Source organism: Procambarus clarkii, chromosome 65 (genome assembly GCF_040958095.1).
Source record: "Procambarus clarkii isolate CNS0578487 chromosome 65, FALCON_Pclarkii_2.0, whole genome shotgun sequence".
NCBI classification, from domain to species: Eukaryota; Metazoa; Arthropoda; class Malacostraca; order Decapoda; family Cambaridae; genus Procambarus; species Procambarus clarkii.
In genome coordinates, this window is record NC_091214.1 from 27999694 (window position 1) to 28022924 (window position 23231).

Here is a 23231-nt window from a genome sequence, read left to right on the forward strand (position 1 = left end):
CTGATCAACCAGGCTGTGACTCATACGTCAGGCTGCGAGCAGCCGCGCCTAACAGCCTGGTTGATCAGTCCAGCAACCAGGAGGCCTGGTCGACGACCGGGCCGCGGGGACACTAAGCCCCGGAAGCACCTCAAGGTAAGGTAGGTAACCAAGGTAAGGAGGCATCCCTGGCGTGAAGAGTAGCGAGACAAGTGGTAGTAACTGGGGAGCTTTTATCGACAAAAATTACGTTGATACCCGGTTAACAGTTAACAATTACTTATTCACGTGTTCTATAGTGCCCGGCCAGTTAATAACGCGTCAACAATTGAAGCCACGACCCGTAATTACACGTACACAGCAGTGGACGCCTAGGACTGACTGACGCGGTTTCGGCAGACCTCAGTATTTGATACGCTCATGTTAATTAAGTATACCATTCTCTTTTGATGCATCATCCTAGATTGTATATTTGTAAGTAATCTGTTGTTATACAGCAAGGATACCTAATACACAACGTAAGTTGAATTTCAACAATTTCTCCGTTTTCATGAATATTTGAAATAAATCATAGCCTAATCAAAGGCTACTTAAATTTCTCTGATTTCAGCGTGTATACTGTTACGTACCCTTATAAAATACGTAAGTAAATATATTAATATGTACATTTATAATTGTATGTAAATTACAAGCATGTATATTGATATACTCATATGTTCTATGCAAATGCACATTCATGTTACAGTGTTGGCGTTAGGCCCAACGTATCGTGGGGATGATTGTTTTATTTCTTTGTGTGATCAGTTTTCCCACGGGAACTAATGATTTATATGTGATCATAAGTGGGTAACAGAGGTGAATAATAATTGAGTGAACTGTATCTGGCAAATTGTCGTGGGATCGTCCGTTGCTGGGGTGCATGCCATTATTCTCTTCTGTATGCATATTTTAATTACTATGTAAAGAAATACTTACTTTATTTGTGTATATCAATATGTATTAATTATTCATTAAGTTAGTTTAAGATTACTCTTGTCACAATGTATTGCTCCATTGTTGAAATAAATAATATTGTAACTTTGGCAAATTGTTCGCGGGGCAAGGCAATGTTTTTTGACTCTCGCGTTTTGTTATTCAGTAGCTGAACGGGAACCAGGGAGATAACATCTTGGAGTTAAGTTACATTTTTTGTTCTGTCATAGCCATATATATATTAATTGTAATTTAATGTCTGGAAAATACAGTGATATTTTTAATGTGATATAGTGTGACCATATAATCATCTGTTTGCTTTTGAGATTTATATAATATATATATATTATAAGATTGTTTTATCTATTCTTCAGTCCTATGAAGATTTATTTTGTGCTCATTACTTATCAAGGGGTTATACTGGTGATTCGCTATTGAGAACAGCAGTTGTGTCGTATCCCTAGACGTAATTAAAGTTTGGCTGCTGTAGAGTCACGAGCCTTAACGTACGATAGGTAACAAAGAGTTATGGGGGCCTGTGCCGGGAAATATTGTTCCACTTAACCTTAATTATGCTAATCTAACCTTGCCTTCCTAGGTACCAGTGTGTCAAGTGTCTGTGTGTTTCTTAAGAACTATTCCATGTGCCAAGCAAGCCTTCCTGTGTGTCAAGTAACAACGTTTCACGATTTTGAGGTAAGTCATCCTATATATTTTGTTTGTGCAGTGAGGCCAAGCGAATTTTCAGTGTGGTGACAATTTTACAGTGAAGTGTAGTGCAGTGCCATTGTTTTAATTATTTTTGTGAATCAAGTGCCAAGTGTTAGTAACGATGGAGGAGAAAGTTGCAGCGTTGGTGGCTCAACCAGACTTTGAAGGGATTCAGAACCTTAAAAAGACTGAGTTAATACAAATGGCAAATCAGTTGGATTTGACCGCCAGCAATAGAATGGTTAAAGCCCAAATATTGAAAGTCATTGTGACGCATTTTGTTGAGAATGGGGAGTTAGAGGAAGAAATTCTAGAAGAGTTAAGAGAGGAGTCGAGTGATCAGATGACGTTAAAGCGTCTTGAGTTAGAAGCGCAAATAGCCAATGCTAAGCTTGAAGCTCAAAGGGAACAGAAAATATTAGAGGCTGAAGCTCGTCAAAGAGAGATTGAAGCTCAACAGCAACAGCAAATATTAGAAGCTGAAGCTCAGCAAAGGGAGCTGGAGACTAGGCGTTTAGAAATTGCGGCACAGTTGCAAATAGAAGCCACAAAGAAGCAACAATTAGAGATTCAACAACAAATGGCTAACACTAACTTCAGGCTTGAAGCACAGCGTATGGCAGCTGGGCATGGAAATACTAGTAATGTTTCAACAAATAGTGATAATAATCCCATCAGGATGAATAAGTATATAGAGTTGCCCAAGTTCAATGAGGAGGATCCTGAGGTTTTCTTTGCACATTTTTATAAAATTGCCATCAGTATGAACTGGCCAAGGGATCAGTGGGTAGCCATTATGCAGTCTCAATTTAAGGGGCGTAGTCAGGAGGTTTTCACATCCCTACCTGACGCTCATAGTTTTGATTATGATTTTGTAAAGAAAAGCATCCTAAATGCGTACCAGCTAAATCCAGAGGCACACAGGCAAAAGTTCAGGAACCTAAGGAGAATCAGGGATCAGACAATAGCAGATTTTACTCGTCAGAAGACGAATTTTTGCAACAGATGGTTAAAGTCACTTGCAGTCACTGATTTTGATGCTCTAAAGAATCTTCTTATAATGGAAGAAGTATTGTCATGTCTTCCAGACCAGTTGTCTACTTTTATGGCAGAACAAAAGAATGTAACAGATATTGATGAGCTGTCAAAGCTCGCGGATGAGCATGAGTTGCTGACTAAGGCCCCGTTTACGGCCACTTCACCTAAGTCTAGTCGTAGAGTAAATTTCAATGCTCACCGAACTCCTTATCAGTATAAGTCTCCTCCTGGTGCGACAGTTACTCCCGTGAACTCTTCTCTTACTAACCCTAAGATGGTTACTCCATTGCCAGGATCATCTAAGCCTAGTAATGCTAATTCTAAACCGGCAGTTGGTTCTACCAGTGTGTCCACTGTCAAACATTGTACCCATTGTAAGAGAAGGGGGCATGTGATTTCTTCATGTTTTAGTTTGCATCCTGAACTACGACCAACTGGTCTTATTATGAGTAAAGGAGTGCAACCTATTAATTCTTCATGTATTACAGTCAGTCCCAATTGGATGGCTGAATTCAAACCCTATATTTCCACAGGTACCTTATTATGTAATAATGGTAGACATAAGACTGTTCAATTACTCCGTGATACTGGAGCTTCACAGTCTCTTATTACCCAGAAGGTACTTGATGATGTTGACACCCGAGATCTGGGTGAAGTTGTGCTTCTCCAAGGTATTGCCGGAAGTGTGCAACCAGTGTCCTTATTGCAAGTTAACCTTGATTCTAAATATACTTCAGGATGGTGTAATGTTGGTGTAAGTAAACAACTGCCCATTCCTGGGGTAGACATTATTCTAGGTAATGATTTTGGCAACCAAATGGTTGTAGGGCCCAAGTGTCCCATCATGTTAACTAAACCCCATAATGTATTAGCTCAACCAGTAGCAGATGATGATATTATTTACCCTGCTTGTGTTGTTACTAGATCAATGGGAAAAACAGGTGAGAGTAATCCTGTCTTCACTGAGGTTGCTGTTCCCAAGACCAGGACCCCTTCAGTAAAGGAGTGGGAGGTGGATCTTGAGGATTCCTTTATGACTCGACTGGATGATGAGAGTGAGGCCGTAGTAGAAGCCCCGCCGAACCTAAATCACAAGGAAAGTGAAGGTGAGGAGGCTGAACTATCTGTACCTTGCCCGCTTGTCTCCAGTGCGCCAGTTGTCGAGAGTGAGGCCGAAGTAGCTATGACTCCATTTTATTCTGATCAATCGGGAAAAGAGATCAAGCTACTAGGTTCTTGCCCGCTCGCTGCTGAGTCTGAGTCATTGCCCTTAAGTGTTGTACAGACTACTGATCCTAGTTTAAGTAAGTGTATTTCTGAGGCTCCTGATAATATTGATGCATTGGAGGAAGGGACGGGTTTCTTCTTCAAGGATCGACTTCTGATGAGAAGGTGGAGACCCAAGGGAACTCCCTCTTCAGAGGATTGTGAGATTAGAACCCAACTCGTTGTCCCCAATGATTATCGTAGGCAGGTCCTGCAGGCTGCACATGATGACCCCATGGGAGGTCATCAAGGTATCACGAATATGTACCATAAGATAAGTAAATATTTTTTCTGGCCAAAGTTAAAGAAAGACGTGGTCAGATATTGTCATAACTGTATACCCTGTCAAGTTGTTGGTAAACCAAATCAATCTGTACCTAGAGCACCATTGCAACCTATTGTAGTTCCTGATGAACCATTTACTCATGTTGTAATTGATTGTGTGGGTCCATTACCTAAGACTAAATCGGGTAACATGTTTTTGTTCACTCTCATGTGTATGACTACTAGATTTCCTGAAGCTTATGCTCTACGGAATACCAAGGCTCATAATCTCATCAAGTGTCTTGAAAGATTCTTTTCGTTGTTTGGAATGCCTAGAGTTATTCAGAGTGATAATGGGGGAAATTTTGTTTCTAAAGTTTTCAGAACTTTTTGCGAATCCCGAGGGATTCGGCACAAATTATCCAGTCCATATCATCCCCAAAGCCAAGGTGGACTTGAACGTTTCCACCAGACTTTGAAACAAATGCTGAAGACCACCGGAGAAACTCATCCACGTAATTGGGATGAGAATCTCCCCTTTGTGTTGTTTGCTGCTAGAGAAGGGCTACAAGAGTCATTGGGCTGTTCACCCTTTGAACTAGTGTTTGGTCACCAAGTACGAGGTCCTCTTAAAATGCTACAAGAAAAGTTGTTGGGAGATGTCTCTGTTCATCAGAGTGGATTGTACTTGAGTGAGGTCAAGGCAAAGTTGTGTCGGGCTCGTGAGTTGGCGAAAGAACATCTGGGAAGGACTCAACAAGCCATGAAAGTAAGATATGACAAGAAGTTCAAAGCTAAGCTAAGGTCGTTTGATGTCGGAGATTTGGTGTTGGTGTTGAAACCTCGTATGGGGACTTCCATGTCCCATAAGTTCGCAGGACCCTACCAAGTGGTAGACAAGGTGGGAGACCTAACTTATAAACTAATTAACCCTAATCTTTCAGAACCCCAAATGACTGTGTACATTAACAGATTAAAAGCTTATGTTGGACCTGGTGTAGTAGCTTGTTTTAGTCGGGAAGAGTTACCACCTGAGGATAATTGTAGTGAGAGACATGATGTTAATATCCAACTTCTCAGTTCCAGTTCCAATGGCAGGGAGATGCTATGTCATTTACAGGAGGAACAACGTGATGAGTTCCAGGTTCTGCTGGACAACCATACATCTCTGTTTGGGGAGGTTCCTACCCAGACCCACCTCATCACACACGACATTCAGCTCCTGGACAGCACCCCCATTCGACAACATCCGTACCGAGTGAATCCCGAAAAGAGGAAAATTATGCAAGCAGAAGTGGAATATCTGCTCCAGCATGATTTCATTCGGCCAAGTCAAAGTACTTGGAGCTCTCCGTGTTTGTTAGTGCCAAAACCAGATGGAACCTGGAGATTGTGCGTGGATTATAGGAAACTGAACAAGAACACTACAGTGGACGTTTTTCCTTTACCCTTGTTGGAAGAATGTATAGAGTCCATAGGTCATGCCGAATATGTAAGTAAGCTTGATTTGTCAAAAGGGTATTATCAAATTCCATTAACAGAGTATGCTAGAGAGGTTACTGCTTTTGTTACACCTGATGGTGTGTATGAATTTAATGTCATGCCATTCGGGTTGAGAAATGCACCTGCTACTTTTCAAAGATTCATGAATTTCTTACTCAAGGATGTGCCAGATTGTAGGGCCTACCTTGATGACATTGTTTTGTACAGTAAGAATTGGGCCGATCATCTCTTAGGCCTTAAGAACTTGTTTACAGTGTTGAAAAACGCAAAGTTAACCATAAATATGAATAAGTGTAGTTGGGCAAAAGGTACGATAACTTATCTTGGACACGAGGTAGGACAAGGTAAGATTATCCCCTTACAAGATAAGATTCAAGCCATTGTGGACTACCCAGTGTTAACCAATAAGAAAGGAGTCCAACGGTTTATTGGTATGTGTGCATACTATAGGCGTTATTGTAGAAATTTTTCAACAGTAGCTGCTCCTTTGACAAACTTGTTACGCAAGCAAGTAAAGTTTCAGTGGACACAAGATTGTCAGAATGCTTTTCAGAACCTAAAGGGCATATTGTCCACCTCACCTATTCTTGGTAGTCCCCAATTTGATAAACCATTTATATTACACATTGATGCGTCAGATGTTGGAATAGGTGCTGTGCTTATTCAAGTTGGTTTAGACCAGATTGAGCATCCTGTGTATTATTATTCTAGAAAATTTAATGCAGCTCAGAGAAATTATTCCGTGGTAGAAAAGGAGGCGTTGGGTCTTATATTGTCAATTAAGAAGTTTGAGATTTACTTATCAGGAAATAAAGTGTTAGTATTTACAGACCACAACCCCCTTATCTTTATAAATATGATGAAAGTCAAGAACCAACGAATTCTGCGCTGGTCATTGTTTTTGCAGGAATTTAATGTAGAAATCAAACATATTCCAGGCAGACAAAATGTTATTGCTGATGCTTTGTCAAGAAGTTTTGATGTACCATAAATGAAATGTTTCTTTTTACTTAACATTTTTACTTCGGAAAAAAATGCCATTGATCTTCAGTCCATTGCATTTTTTTTCTTGGAGGTGGAAGTGTTACGTACCCTTATAAGATACGTAAGTAAATATATTAATATGTACATTTATAATTGCATGTAAATTACAAGCATGTATATTGATATACTCATATGTTCTATGCAAATGCACATTCATGTTACAGTGTTGGCGTTAGGCCCAACGTATCGTGGGGATGATTGTTTTATTTCTTTGTGTGATCAGTTTTCCCACGGGAACTAATGATTTATATGTGATCATAAGTGGGTAACAGAGGTGAATAATAATTGAGTGAACTGTATCTGGCAAATTGTCGTGGGATCGTCCGTTGCTGGGGTGCATGCTATTATTCTCTTCTGTATGCATATTTTAATTACTATGTAAAGAAATACTTACTTTATTTGTGTATATCAATATGTATTAATTATTCATTAAGTTAGTTTAAGATTACTCTTGTCACAATGTATTGCTCCATTGTTGAAATAAATAATATTGTAACTTTGGCAAATTGTTCGCGGGGCAAGGCAATGTTTTTTGACTCTCGCGTTTTGTTATTCAGTAGCTGAACGGGAACCAGGGAGATAACATCTTGGAGTTAAGTTACATTTTTTGTTCTGTCATAGCCATATATATATTAATTGTAATTTAATGTCTGGAAAATACAGTGATATTTTTAATGTGATATATTGTGACCATATAATCATCTGTTTGCTTTTGAGATTTATATAATATATATATATTATAAGATTGTTTTATCTATTCTTCAGTCCTATGAAGATTTATTTTGTGCTCATTACTTATCAAGGGGTTATACTGGTGATTCGCTATTGAGAACAGCAGTTGTGTCGTATCCCTAGACGTAATTAAAGTTTGGCTGCTGTAGAGTCACGAGCCTTAACGTACGATAGGTAACATATACGAGGAGTCGACAAGTTGTTTCTCATCATTTGTGATATTCACCTTGGGTTCTTTCTTTATTGGGATCCTGTGGGCACGAGGATGAATGACGAAATGGCGTTACAGAAATCGTCTTACATCTAAGACCCTTTTCTCGTACAAATTTATCGAATATTATTACTGATTTCTATATTATTCATATGGGATCTTTACAATGAATAAATTATTGCCAGAAATGATGATTTGGTAATTAATGTGTTTTGTTCTGACTGTTGCTCAGTAATTCATAATCTTTAATATTCATAATTTGGGTTATCATATCTTTGAATCTATTGTAGTTTAGATTTACTATGTTATTACCTCAACAATGAACTAGTGACGAACCACACTGGTTCCTAGATATATACGAACTTCTAGAAATACCCCCCCCCCCAATGTTGATATTTGAAGCTTTGACTTTAATTAATTAATAATACAGTCTATTCATTATTTTCAAGTGATTATTCTTTTAATTATTATCCATAGACACTGGTTCTCTAGTGTCATTCTAATGATCACTAGTATTCGTTTTCCCTCTTTTCTCAAAAGTGGGTGGTCCTTCAATTTATTTAAATACAATAATCAAATAATTGAATATCTGAGTCAAGCCCCAGAGATGCAACATTATGGTCCTTCGAACCGGATACATACCAATTAACATTACTAATTAGTCATAACTAATCACAGTGTGAAGTAGTCTAGACTAACTACATTTTATTAATTGTGTCTACCGGCAGTGTACCACATAGGTTAGCCTAATTCACACCAATTTATTTGCTGCTTATACCTCATGTATAAAGTAGCACTAGTGGGACACAGTCAATTGCCCACAACACTCAGACCTATACCTCACACTGAGGTAAGAATCTTCAGGTCACCAGGAGCAACAGCTCATAACTTCTATAATAATTCCACATTAACACCTGCGTTAGAGTGGTCTCACCATCTAACTATTATTTATTTAGGTGGTAATGACATCCATCCTACTCGACACCCAGCTGAGGTAATTAATCACCTTAAAACAATAATTTCCTCATTTAAACTCATTAGCAGTTCAGTAGTGTTCAAATTGGTGGAACCTCGCCAACTGAGCAACAATAATCGTTGGGGAGTGAGTCCAGAATATTACCAAAGAGCTGCCAAATATATAAACTTTAGGCTGAGGAAGAGAGTACGATTGGATACCACTTACATTCAATTTACAGCCAGACCATACAGGCAAAACCTGGCAAGAGATGGTGTACACCTGTCAGGTGAGTCTAGGTCACATGTAGTTGACAAATTCATCAACACAATCAACCACCATAAAAGGCTGTGGCTGGCAAGCCAAATTAATTGTACATAATTGTATTTTCACCTGTGTGTGCAAGTGCACCTTTATATAAACTATAAAATCTAAAAAAAAAAAAACACAGCACAACTATATATTCACATTATTGCATCAAAAATTAATCTATGCCAACCTTTATTAGGTAGGAATTTAGGCTGTGATTGTACTGAATTTGGCACAAATGCAGACTAAATAAATTCGTAGTTTCTTAGGTAGAAATTATTACAACTAGTCTTGAACTAGTTAGTAGTGCATACATTATACATTCTTGTGCTGACCCTATCAAGGGTGGGATTCAAACTTTATGTTAACTCTGATTAGAGTATATCCATATTAATTATTTGTGTGTATGCATTTTGAGTGTTGCTGAATGATCACCATTACATCTAATGGTGATAAAGATGAGCTAGCCAGAAGAAAGTTAATGGTGAAGTTCAAGCACTGCTCAAAATCCTTAGCTACTTATTGTTAGGTAGGTACATTTAACCTCAAGTGAGGTAGAGTGTAATTTAGCCAGATTAATTTAGGCTATACTCAATATTACTTGTCAACTAATGAGCAAGTACCCAAGCTTCATTACTAATACTTATTCAAGTCCTATGATATTTGGACTTAAAGCCACCATGGCTACTCCTGAACAATTAAGGAGAACCTTTATTGGCCTCAAAGGTCATTTAACTAGACTAATTAATAAGTCTGATACCTTGTCTAAAGCAACTCCCATTGATTACTATCGACTAGAAACATCAGTGAGAGTGGCTGATCTCAAATTTGATCAAGTTAGATCTACAAGCCAGTCTTATCTCAACCTACTGAATGCAACTGAAACTGATCCTGAGGAAGTAGATCAAATTATAGCAGATATTTCTCAGTATGAAGATGAGACTCAAGATAAACTTGACATACTATCCAATAGAGTAACACAATCTAAATCTAATGCAAATAATACTATGTCTGAATCCAGTAATCAATTACCTGAGGTTCGTCTACCTACTTTAGACTTACCTACATTTGCAGGGCTGTATGAAGAAAATTGGGACAACTTTTGGACTTCATTTGAAGTTCATATACATAAGAAATCTTCTCTTGACAGAATTTCTAAATTCTCATACCTGATAAGTCTTCTCAAAGGGGAGGCTAAAAGGGTCATAAATAACCTAGCTCTCACTGAGAGTAATTATGAGGAAGCTATAAAACTATTAAAGTTGAACTATTGCAACAAGGAGTTGAGTATAGCTAACCTTTATTACCAGTTGCTGGATCTGAATGCACCAAGCAACAGACCAGACTCACTTCAAAGCTTCAGGCTAGAAGTAGAGTCTCTAGTGAAGGCCTTAGGTACTAAAGTTGATGTACCAGCCTCAGAATGATCAATCAAGTTACTTTTGCAGAGGAAATTGCATCGAAATATCTTAGCAAAAATCTGCTCACATTATAAAACCGAGTTTCTCACTCTCGAGCAAATATTCGAGGGACTGAGAATAACGGTTAACAGGTTATGATAAGATAAGACTCATGATAAGACTTATCATGATGACTCATGATAAGATTAAACCCGAGTCTAAACCACCTAACATTGACAACTCAGTCAAACCCAAATCGACTTTGAATAAGTCCAATAAATTCAAACCTAAGACTACTCCATCTACTGGAAAAAGGAGTGGTAGTGTAGGTATTTATTCTGTATCTCCCTCTGACGTTACAACTGATATGTCTACTAAAAGGATAAATTCAGCCAGAGAGAGAAAGTGTCTGTTCTGTAATCAAGAACACGTCACCTACAAATGCACTGTTTATCCTAACTTTAATACCAGGATTAAACGGCTACAAGAATTACACAGGTGCACCAAGTGCATGGGTTCTCATGATCCCAGTAAATGTGTAGTGCAGCTACAGTTATGCAGTAGATACAACAAAGGTGTACATCATTATGCCTTATGCAGAAAAACTTCTACACAATATATGACACCTGGGGAGAATTCTATGAATTCTACCACAGTGCAATATTGCAAGGTACATCAAGAAATAAATGTACTTGCTACTGAGTCAGGCAATAATACCACTCTGCCTACAGCTCAACTCAAACTAATTGACAAGAAATCTAGAGTTAACACTAGAGGTCTCTTTGATCAAGGATCACAGAAAACCTTCATCACACAACAATTAGTCAAGCAGTTAAAATTAAAACCTGCCAAAAGTGTGAGACTGAATATTTCTGGGTTCTTGACTAATAGTGGACCTCGTGAATACCAAGTAGTCAAGTTTTTTTTTTTTTATTTTTATTTTTACATGCAGAGCATGCAAATTAAATACAATAAAAATACAGAATACATAAAGGAAAACAATAGACCACCGGCCAGAAGGGCCGACAGCCGAGCACAACAAAACAGCATAGCACAACAAAACACATACACAAGAAAAAACATGAAAAATACAGCATACATCAAAACATAAAACAGAATACAATGGCAATCCAGCAATCACAGTACAAAACAACACCTCCAAAAAACAAAACATACAACAAGAGGCAACAGGTAAAGCAACAGAAAATCAATACATTAACGCCCTGTAACAAAAGGCGAGGCCAATTACAATAAAAAAGCAGGCAAAAACACAAGTCACTAAACACCGGCCTGTAGGGCCAACATCAAAAACACAAGAAAACAAAAGAAAAATAAAACACACAGCAAGCACACAGACTACGAAAAGATCTCATACTTGTCCGGCCACTCTTCCGCCGGGAAGCGAATACAGTACGCTTCCCAAAGTAACATAATGTCCTCCGAAACATGGTCACTATTGAGCGTACGAGGATCAGGCATTAACTCTGGCACACCCACAATAAAACACTTAGCCCGACGAATCCAGATGGTAGAAGGGCACCACGGAGCAGGACGCACACGGTCAACAATTTCAAAATGCAACGGATGGTCAGCATCCATCGCCACTCCGGAGGCCAAGATGAGAGGGAGAGGCTCCTTCCCAAGAGGCCGGGCAATGGGCAGCACACTGGGAGCCTCCTCAGCTGCCTCACAGGGCTCCTCGGCAACCACTGAACGTTGCACCTGCCGGGACCCCCCACGCTTGGCATCCTTTTTCAGCACCAGCTTGATGCCTCGGCTCGCACCAGGATCCACACCATCCACGCCCGTAGGAGCAACCACCTCCCACTGCGGAGAACCTTCTGCAGGAGAAAGAACAGGAGGTAAATTAGACGCACAATCATCGTCAACAGCCGACACATGGACATCAGCCACCACCAGCGTCGTAGAGCACGAGGCACCTGGAACCGCCACACCATCTCCCGAAGCTCCACCCGCGTCGTAGTCCTCCATATCAGCCCAAGCAGTAGAAGAGCGCCTAGAACGCTTGGGCACTGGCCGCACATCCTCACAGCCGGAGGCGGACCCAGAACCATGGCCCTCACGAACCGGGCGAACCAACGCCCGTCGCAGTACTTCAGCAGCCTCAACCACATGGGGAACCGGGCCGCACACAACAGGATGCTCCGCAGCACCCCCAACACCCAACACAGCCGGAACACCTGGCGAGGGCGCAGGACCAGGCGCAGCAGCAGGAGTCGAGGAAGACGCAGACGCACTCGGCTGAGGGGCAACAAGCACCGGGGGCATGTCGGGTGACGCAGGAGGGGCCGCATCAGCAGCGACTGGGACCTGCTCCACTTCATCTCCGGAATCCACGCCCTGAGGGAGCGGCGGGAAATCCTCCTCCCGGAATAAGTTAACGTGCGCAGCAGGTGTCTCAGAGCACCCGGCAGCCTGATGCCCCAACTGGCCACACTGGAAACAAGTACGGGGCTGCCGGGCATAGTACACCCGAACGTAGTAGCCCAGCAGCCGGACAGAAGATGGGATATCCGACCGCAGGCGCATACCTAATGTACGGACATTCGTCTGCTTCCCAGCATACTTCCCCGAGGACAGCTTGTTCACCCGCACACTGATGACTGCACCATACCTCCCGAAGAAGCGCCGGAGAAGGTTTTCAGGGAACTCCAGGGGCGCACCATGCACACTGACATATGTCAGGGCACCACTTCGGTCCGAGATCGTAACGGAGCCGGCGCCATCCGGCAACTGCAATGAACGCCCCTCGTTCCGCCGGAGGAAGTCCCGATACTCCTCCTCCCCCACGAACTTGACAATCACCCGGTGGGCCGTAACAAGCTCAACGCCATACACAGCGTCCACCGGGACACTAAGCATGTCACACATAACTAACTCAACGGCCGGATAACCAGCCTTACACGTGAATTCCAGTCCCACGGAATTTACCCTCAACACAGGAGGAATAGCCAGGCCCCCATGGCAAAACGGCCACGTCAGCACGCAGCCAGGCAGGCAACAACACTGGACAGGGAGGGTAAGAGACCCCCACACCCCCTGCTGGCGAAAAAACTGCAACCTCCACAAACTGCCGGAGTGTTCAGACGACACGTCTTCACCCTACGGCTGCTCAGGTGGAACTCTCAAGGATCACAGAAAACCTTCATCACACAACAATTAGTCAAGCAGTTAAAATTAAAACCTGCCAAAAGTGTGAGACTGAATATTTCTGGGTTCTTGACTAATAGTGGACCTCGTGAATACCAAGTAGTCAAGGTGTTAGTGAGACTTGGATCTTCCACTAGTCCAATACAAGCGGTAGTAGTAGATAAACTTCCTTCAGACCTGCAGGTCACAGGACTAGCTCGCACTGCGAGATATCTTAAACGAAACTGCATGAGGCTAGCAGATTACAAAATAAATTCTGACTGCCTCACTGATGTTGGTATACTTATAGGCGCTGACCATTATTATAAATTTATAACGGGATGCACCAGACAACATGAAATGAATTTGTTGTCATCTGCTGGAGGCAAGTTGCTTACTGGACCGGTGCTTTTCCAACAAAATCCAGCGTCAACCAACCAACAATCTAACAATACAATAGTGGCGTGACTAGGCTTGGAACAGTCACCCCTACATTTCAGAGAAATATCTGAAGATAATGAGTCTGATCCACCTGTACATCGTCTGTGGGATTTAGACACTTTAGGTATTATCCCTGAACAACCAAGCCCTGATGATATGTGGACTTACCAACAATATCTGGATACAGTTGTCTATAAGGACAAACAATACTGGGTGAGACTACCATGGAAGTTAAATCATCCACAACTTCCAGTTAATTATTTCATGGCAGCCTCTCAATTACAGTCTCAATTAATACGGCTGAAGAAACAGCCAGACAAATTGAACATGTATCATCAATTAATTCAACAACAACTCAATAGTAAATTTATTAAAGTTGTTGATAATGATGACTGAAAAATAGGTCACTATTTACCCCATCACGCTGTGGTGAAAGATTCATTGACAACGCCAATACGTATTGTCTTCAACTGTAGTGCCAAAGTGAAGCCAAACAGCGTGTCCTTGAATGAATGTCTCCAAACGGGACCTAGCCTAACACAAAGGCTACATGATGTACTATTATGATTCCGCACTGGTATTTTCGCTTATACTGCTGATATCAGTAAACCTTTCCTTAGAGTAGGTTTCCAAGAAGAGGATCGTAACTACACCAAATTTCTCTGGATTAAGGACCCACTGGATTCTGACAGTGACGTCATAACCTACCGGTTTGCCTCTGTGCTATTCGGAGTGACTTCATCCCCGTTTCTACTTCAAGCCACATTAGATACACATTTGAGGAAGTCAAATAGCCCTTACAAAACAGAGATCAGTGACAACTTGTATGTGGATAATTTCCAGGGAACTACAAATGACAAATCCAAATTGGTAGAAATTTGCCATGAGGCTAACCGTGAGTTATTAGGAGCCAATATGCCACTACAATCATGGGCCTCAAACAATAAATCATTAAACCAGATAATCGAGAAAGAATTTCCGGGTTATCAGGTACCTAATCAATTAAAAGTTCTGGGCGTGGAATGGAACACAGGTACTGACGAGATGAATGTCAAGTCAGTACAAACCAATAATTCATCCCTTACCATGAGAAAATTACTCTCGTATGTCAGTCAACCATTTGACCCTTTAGGCTTACTTAGTCCTATATTAATAAGGGGGAAACTCCTGATGCAGGAATGCTGGCAGAAACATATGGGATGGGATGATCCGTTGCCAATTGAGTTGCAAGATAAATGGCAGATACTCACAACGGATTTAAATTAATTAGGTGTTTTGAAATTTCCTCGTAATGCTTCAGGACAAAACTTACCCACAAATTTGCACATTTTTTGCGATGCCTCTGGCAAAGCGTATGGCGCTGCAGCCTACTTAGTCAATAGTGCACAGTCAATTTTACTCACATCTAAAGCAAGAGTTGCTCCAATCAAGAAGAGATCTTTACCTCAAATGAAGTTAACTGCATTGCTAGTGGGAGTAAGATTGGCTCATTGCCTGACCAGAACACTTAATAATATCCACTTTGGTGAGATCGTAGTGTGGTCAGACAATGAGGCAGTCTTACAATGGGTAAGAAATAACAACAACAAAACTCCCTACGTTAGTAATCGTGTTAGGGAAATTCATGAATTATCTGCTGGATATAAATTCAGACATGTCCCCACTAAGGACAATCCTGCAGATTACTTATCACGAGGTTTAACATTAAAACAGCTAATCAAGTCTTCGATGTGGTTCAATGGACCTTCATGGCTTGTTAGAGGTCAGTGGCCCAAACAGAAGCCACAATTCATAGTGACCAGTATCACTACTCCCATGAAAGAACCAGAACCTCATCGAATCTCAGCTATTAATCATCAAAATTATTCTAACTTGAGTATGTTATTAAGAGTGACAGCACATGTTTGACTTTCTTGCTAAAATAGGAATCAGACATAAGTTTCCCAATCCTATCCTCTACTGGATCAAACGTGCACAACAAGAGACATATGGAAGTGAATATGAAAATCTTCCAGATAAATTAACCAAGTCTCTAGGTGTCTGGTATGATACCAACACTCATATTATATTAAGGTGTGGAGGACGTTTGCTTCATGCAAAAATTGATTTGGATACAAAGAATCCGATTCTTCTACCACGTCACCACATTATTACAAAACTTCTAGTTTTACATCACCATCAATATGGTACTTTGCATGGCGGAGTGTTAGACACTCTCACCGACCTAAGACAGAAATATTGGCTTCCTCAAGGTCGTCAAACTGTCAAATCAACCATTAAGTTCTGTGTAATCTGCAAAAGAAACGACGTTCGAGTGTGCCCTTACCCAGGACCTCCACCACTTCCTAAGGAGAGAGTAGTTCATCTTCGTCCTTTTAAGACCACTGGTGTCGATTACACAGGAGCCTTGCTTCTCACTGGCAATCCAGATAAGATACCAGTGAAAGCTTATATTTGCCTCTTCACGTGTGCTACCACACGAGGCGTACATCTAGAAGTGACTTCTGACATGAGTGCCAAAGCCTTCATCCAAGCTTTTCGTAGATTTGCAGCTCGCAGATCCTGTCCCAAACTAATGATATCTGATAATGGTTCAAATTTTGTGGCAGGAGAAGCCTGCCTACGAGAGATATGGAACCATCCAGAAGTGCAGTCTGTCTTGGAGAGACGACAATGCCACTGGAAATTTATTGCTCCCAGAGCCCCCTGGCAAGGTGGGTTCTACGAACGTATAATAGGGACTGTCAAGAAATGTTTAAGGAAGACCTTGCATCGACAGAAAATTAGTTACTCCGAACTCCAAACACTCGTCGTGGAAATTGAGGCGCGAGTCAACAATCGCCCATTAACTTACCTAGCCGATGATTTCTCACAGAGAGAACCTCTGAGTCCCTCACATTTAATACATGGAGGCATACTGAGCCCTCTGATACCTTTGGCAGAAGAGGATCTCGTCGACCCTTCCCATGTAACCAGGAGTGACTTAGTAGAAAGTTACCAACATCTCTCAAGAGTGATTGAAAGGTGGAATGAGGTGTGCACTCGAGAGTACCTCACAGCTCTACGAGAGTACCATTATAGAGCTTCGAGCCCCTATAATAAAGTTCAACTCAAACCAGGAGACCTAGTATTGGTTGACAGTGATGGACCAAGGACAGAATGGCCTATAGGCAAAATTGTTGCTATCCACCCAGATCACCAAGGCATCCTGAGAGTAGTACAGGTTTTGTGCCGAGGCACTACTACCCTAAAAACATTAGAGAAGTTGGTACCTCTCGAATTAGCAGAACGAGAGTGTTTATCAGAACCAGCTTCACCAACAGTTTCCGAGGACAACAATTCTGATCCACCGAGCACCCGCCCAACTAGAGCAGCTGCTCAACAATGCAAATGGAAACTACAAGCCTATTATAGCTCTGACTAAGAGCAATTAATTTCCCATCCAATTTGAGTAATCATGATGATGCTGTGTTGAGATGTCAAGTAACAAATCAGTTACAAGTCACAATGACCCAAGACATTCACCTCACAGTGGATTCTCAGTTACTTTAAATTGTATGATTTAATTCTTAATTTGTTTGTGTAGGCTATCAACTATAACATTATTTCATCTAGAGCATCTATGAGTTTGCAAAACTTTAAAACTTAGTAACATAAACGTTACAAGTCATAGCAACACCAGTCACAGAGTACATTGTAGGCTTTAGTAATCATTAACTTTAGATGATTCACAATTCTATGTTTTCCATTTAACATGAGTTCCTTTACAAGACTTAAATTCTTGTATGTCCTTGACAATTACGGGACATCCGTTATGTGTGTACTAACATTAATACTAACTTCGGGATAGGTATGTCAGTACTCAACATTGCACTGCGACCCGAGTTTTCTCCCCCCGGAGTAATGTTGGAAATTTCCAACACTAATAAACTACTAATGTATTATAATAAATCATCATCATTATATACTAACTACAGTAGTTATTAATCTCACTAACGGTAGTGTCAACATAAATTAAACCATTTCATCTGCGTATTAGTGCTAGAATTCTCATGAAATCGAGTAGCAACATTGCGTCAGATAATGTCTAGTTAGACACGTTTATTACCAATGTGTTAGAGAATTGAATGTGGTTCTCTAAAATTATCAGTATTCTGTGTAATAATTACCTACGGATTATATAACTCCCAATAATCTAAAACCGAGAGTTATTAACTGAAATTGTTATCAAGTGGCAGTTTTATCTGTTACGTGCGAATGCCATGGAGAGAATAAAATCTTCTCCATTTCTCGTTCAACACCATTAAAACGAGAATATGATAATATTTAAGTCACTATAATTGCAACCCAGTTCTCATTAACGTATTACATCCTTCATTGCGCGGAAAAGAATTATTCGTGATTAATAATTTCTGTGGTGAATGCGAGAGATGGGTTGAGGGAAGGCGGAGACGCCATTGTACACGAGGCATCCCTGGCGTGAAGAGTGGCGAGACACGTGGTAGTAACTGGGGAGTTTTTATCGACAATAATTACGTTGATACCCGGTTAATAGTTAAAAATTACTTATTCACGTGTTCTATAGTGCCCGGCCAGTTAATAACGCGTCAACAATTGAAGCCACGACCCGTAATTACACGTACACAGCAGTGGATGCCTGGGACTGGCTGACGCGGTTTAGGAAGACCTCAGTATTTGATACGCTCATGTTAAGTATGCCATTCTCTTTTGATGCATTATCCTAGATTGTATATTTGTGAGTAGTCTGTTGTTATACAGCAAGGATACCTAATACACAACATTAGTTGAATTTCAACAATTTCTCCGTTTTCATGAATATTTGGAAAAATCATAGCCTAATCAAATGCTACTTAAATTTCTCTGATTTCAGCGTGTATACAAGGAGTCGACAAGTTGTTTCTCATCATTCGTGATATTCACCTCGGGTTCTTTCTTTATTGGGATCCTGTGACCACGAGGACGAATGACGAAATGGCGTTACAGAAATCGTCTTACATCTAAGACCCTTTTTTTGTACAAATTTATCTAATATTATTACTGATTTCTATATTATTCATATAGGATCATTAAATTGAATAAATTATTGCCAGAAATGATGATTTGGTAATTAATGTGTTTTGTTCTGACTGTTGTGCAATAATTCATAATCTTTAATATTCATAATTTTAGTTATCATATCTTTGAATCTATTGTAGTTTAGATTTACTATGTTATTTACTCAACAATGAACTAGTGACGAACCACACTGGTTCCTAGATATATATGAACTTCTAGAAATACCCCCCCCCCCCCTAATGTTGATATTTGAGGCTTTGACTTTCATTAATTAATAATACAGTCTATTGTTACGGCCCTCTCGGGACGCAACGGGGTTCTTACTCTGATGTTGTTAGAGGAAGTTATATCCGACCCCAAGCCAGCAGTGGCTTTCAAGGGATGCGATCCGTGACGCAAGTAACTTAAAGGGGAAGGGAAATAAAGGCAAAAACTTAATATAATATAATGTCCGTCACCAATAAATAATATATAAAACGGTTACACAAGGGGGGGGGGGTATTAACACTATACAAGGGGATTAATCCATAATCGTGGTCTTCTGCTGAAGACGCTGGTGCCACACCACTTGGTGCCGAGTCCTTGGTGCTTTCTTCGTGGCCTCACGACGTGTCCTCTGAGAATGCCGAGCCTACCCGGGCCACAGGTCAGCCAAAACGCAGGTCCACTGGGGGCACCGTCGTGGAGGCCGTCAACCACACGTCCAGCTGGTCTGCTGGCAGGTACTGAGCCACCAAGGCTGGTACGGCCACTCCACGAACGATATAAGGGGTACGCCCTAGACAGGAGTCTCGTGTGATATCACAAATCACCCTCCTGTCCTCAATACCCCAGTGGATGATCGTCTCCAACAGTCGGTCCCGGGTAAATCCTTTCACTGCCACTCCACTGGCAGGCTAACACACCACAGTGTTCTTCCGGGGGGACGACGTCACAACAGCTGCAGCAAACTTCACAGTATGGAGACTGGCTGCCTCGGGTAGACTCACTCCACTTCCATCACAGTGGTCCCAGGTCGGCTCTGTAAGCAGACACGTCATCAATACCCGGGGCACTAATACTTACGGGCTCGGGCACAAACACCTGACGTATCCAGTCCATAGATGGCGCTGTCGTCGGAGCACCACCTCACCAGAGGTCAGGAGCGGCGGTGTTGAGCGCGGAACCAGACTGGAAACTGGTCCTCGAGGCCAGTACACGCTGTCCTCACCAGGTGTCGTCGTCCGTTTGGCGGGGGTTTCGGGAGCTGACCCACAGATGGCGTGGTTGTCACTGCTCCAGGCTCGGACACTGGATCCGGGTTCGTAACATCTATTCATTATTTTCAAGTGATTATTCTTTTAATTATTATCCATAGACACTGGTTCTCTAGTGTTATTCAAATGATCACTAGTATTCGTTTTCCCTCTTTTCTCAAAAGTGGGTGGTCCTTCGATTTATTTAAATACAATAATCAAATAATTGAATATCTGAGTCAAGCCCCAGAGATGCAACAGATGGTTGTGGTGGTGGTGCTGGTGGTTGTGGTGGTGCTGGTGGTTGTGGTGGTGCTGGTGGATGTGGTGGTGCTGGTGGTTGTGGTGGTGCTGGTGGATGTGATGGTGCTGGTGGATGTGGTGGTGCTGGTGGTTGTGGTGCTGGTGCTGGTGGTGGTGCTGGTGCTGGTGGTTGTGGTGGTGGTGGTGGTGCCGGTGCTGGTGGTTGTGGTGGTGCTGGTGGTTGTGGTGGTGTTGGTGGTTGTGGTGGTGCTGGTGGATGTGGTGGTGCTGGTGGTTGTGGTGGTGCTGGTGGTTGTGGTGGTGCTGGTGGTTGTGGTGGTGCTGGTGGTTGTGGTGCTGGTGCTGGTGGTGGTGCTGGTGCTGGTGGTTGTGGTGGTGGTGGTGGTGCCGGTGCTGGTGGTTGTGGTGGTGCTGGTGGTTGTGGTGGTGTTGGTGGTTGTGGTGGTGCTGGTGGATGTGGTGGTGCTGGTGCTGGTGGTTGTGGTGGTGGTGGTGGTGCCGGTGCTGGTGGTTGTGGTGGTGCTGGTGGTTGTGGTGGTGGTTGTGGTGGTGCTGGTGGTGGTGCTGGTGGTTGTGGTGGTGGTGGTCGTCGTGGTGGTGCTGGTGGTGGTGGTGTTAGTGGTGCTGGTGGTGGTTGTGGTGGTGGTGGTGGTGGTGGTTGTGATGGTGCTGGCGGTTGTGGTGGTGATGGTGGTGGTGGTGCTGGTGGTTGTGGTGGTGGTTGTGTTGGTGCTAGTGGTGGTGCTGGTGGTTGGTGGTGCTGGTAGTTGGTGGTGCTGGTGGTTGGTGGTGATGGTGGTGGTGGTTGTGTTGGTGCTAGTGGTGTTGCTGGTGGTTGTGTTGGTGCTGGTGGTGGTGCTGGTGGTTGGTGGTGGTGGTGGTGGTGTTGGTGCTGGTGGTGCTGGTGGTGGTGGTGCTGGTGGTGGTGATTGTGTTGGTGCTGGTGGTTGGTGGTGCTGATGGTTGGTGGTGGTGGTGGTGGTGGTTGTGTTGGTGCTAGTGGTGCTGCTGGTGGTTGTGTTGGTGCTAGTGGTGGTGCTGGTGGTTGTGGTGGTGGTGCTGGTGGTGTTGGTGGTGGTGGTGGTGCTGGTGGTTGTGGTGGTGGTGGTGCTGGTGGTGGTTGTGTTGGTACTGGTGGTTGTTGTGGTGCTGGTGGTTGTGGTGGTGGTGGTGGTGGTGGTTGTGGTTGTGGTGGTGCTGGTGGTTGTGGTGGTGCTGGTGGTGGTTCTGTTGGTGCTGGTGGTTGTGGTGGTGCTGGTGGTTGTTGTGGTGCTGGTGGTTGTGGTGGTGTTGGTGGTTGTTGTGGTGCTGGTGGTTGTGGTGGTGCTGGTGGGGGTGGTGGTGCTGGTGGTGGTGGTGGAGGTGGTGCTGATGGTGGTGGTGGTGGTGCTGGTGGTTGTGGTGGTGGTGGTGCTGGTGGTTGTGGTGGTGGTGGTAGTGGTGGTGCTGGTGGTGGTGCTGGTGGTGGTGGTGGTGGTGGTGGTGGTGCTGGTGGTTGTTGTGGTGATGATGGTTGTGGTGGTGCTGGTGGTTGTGGTGGTGCTGGTGCTGTGGGTGGTGGTGGGGGTGGTTGTGGTGGTGGTTCTGTTGGTGCTGGTGGTTGTGGTTGTGGTGGTGATTCTGTTGGTACTGGTGGTTGTTGTGGTGCTGGTGGTTGTGGTGGTGCTGGTGGTTGTGGTTGTGGTGGTGGTTCTGTTGGTGCTGGTGGTTGTGGTGGTGCTGGTGGTTGTGATTGTGGTGGTGGTTCTGTTGGTGCTGGTGGTGGTGCTGGTGGTTGTGGTGGTGCTGGTGGTGGTGGTGGTGCTGGTGGTGGTGGTTGTTGTGGTACTGGTGGTGGTGGTGGTGGTGCTGGTGGTGCTGGTGGTTGTGGTGGTGCTGGTGGTGGTGCTGGTGGTGATGGTGGTTGTGGTAGTGGTGGTGGTGTTGGTGGTGCTGCTGCTGGTGGTGGTGGTGGTGGTTGTGGTGGTGGTGGTGGTGTTGGTGGTGCTGGTGGTGGTGGTGCTGGTGGTGGTGCTGGTGATGGTGGTGGTGGTTGTGGTGGTGCTGGTGGTGGTTGTGGTGGTTGTGGTGATTGTGGTGGTGCTGGTGGTGGTGGTTGTGGTAGTGCTGGTGGTGGTGGTTGTGGTGGTGGTGATGGTAGTGCTGGTGCTGGTGCTGGTGTTGGTTGTGGAGGTGATGGTGGTGGTGGTGGTGCTGGTTGTTGTGGTGCTGGAGGTGGTGGTGCTGGTGGTTGTGGTGCTGGTGATGGTGGTGGTGGTGGTGGTTTGTGGTGATGCTGGTGGTGGTGCTGGTTGTGGTTGTGGTGATGGTGCTGGTGGTGGTGGTGCTGGTGATGGTGCTGGTGGTGGTGGTGGTGGTGCTGTTGGTGGTGGTGGTGGCGGAGGTGGTGGTGGCGACAGTGTCTGGTGTCACCTGGTCGTCCCCCATTTCACTGTTAATTAAGAGACACTACAAGAACCTCCACTTAACTGTTAAGAGATAGTAACCTTCAGCATCACTGGAACACACAGCCTGGCCGCACATATATCAAGGTTTTAGGGAAGGGAAAGACTAGCAACATATATTCCAGTTAACTGGCATTAATATATATATCCACATAACATTAAAATAATAACCATCAAAGTTGCTCACAATTACTTTATCCGGCTTCTCCCCAGCTGAGCGTGATCATCACAAACTGG